Source organism: Cebus imitator, unplaced genomic scaffold (assembly GCF_001604975.1).
Source record: "Cebus imitator isolate Cc_AM_T3 unplaced genomic scaffold, Cebus_imitator-1.0 Scaffold846, whole genome shotgun sequence".
NCBI lineage: Eukaryota > Metazoa > Chordata > Mammalia > Primates > Cebidae > Cebus > Cebus imitator.
The window spans coordinates 89,374-90,303 of NW_016108161.1; positions in this window are offsets into that span (position 1 = coordinate 89,374).

A 930-nucleotide genomic window follows, 5' to 3' on the forward strand; every position below is an offset into this window, starting at 1 on the left:
CTCAAGCCATACTCCTGCCTCAGCCTCCCAAAGTGCTGGCATTAAGGGCGAGAGCCACTGTGCCCAGCCTGAATTCCTTTTTAATCTCTTCTAAGAAGGCTTGAGTCTCCGGATGGCTCAGGTTTTGATTGTACCTCCTGGGTTTTGAACTTTGTTAAATGCAACCCCAGAGAAATCATGCTTACACCTGGGATCACGCCCCTGTCTGGTCTCGGAGTCTGGGTTTTAACAGCTCCGCAGATGATTCTTATTATTGTCACGGTGGGGAAGTACTAGGATAGAAGGTGATGAGAGGAAGACAGGATTTGATGTGAGGCCCATCTCACAAGGTGCTAGGAAACCATTCTTTTTCTTTCTTTTTTTTTTTGGAGACAGAGTCTTGCTCTGTTGTCCAGGCTGGAGTGCAGTGGTGCGATCTCGGCTCACCGCAACCTCTGCCTCCTGGGTTCAAACAATTCTCTTTCCCCAGCCTCCGGAGTGGCTGGGATTACAGTCACGTGCCATCACGCCCAGCTAATTTTTGTAATTTTAGTAGAGACGGGGTTTCATCATGTTGGCCAGGCTCGTCTCAAACTCCTGACCTCAGGTGGTCCGCCCGCCTTGGCCTCCCAAAAGTGCTGGGATTAAAGGCGTGAACCACCTCACCTGGCCTCTACAACTAATTAATTAAAAAAGAACCCAGACCACAAAATTTCTGCAGTCATCAGTCCAGGAAAGCAAGTCAGAGCCTCTGCAGCCATCAGCCTCAAATGGCCAGGGCTGGATCCATCACTCATAGCTTCCCTAATTTTTGTGCCCATCCCCCCCAACCTTGATTTCAACTTAGTACCAAGCAGAGAAAGCCAATGTTTGTCTAAACAGCCCTCCAAGAGCCTCCTTCTGGTCAGCTCCCTGGCTGCCTCCCAACGCCAGCAGCCTTTGATCAGGGCA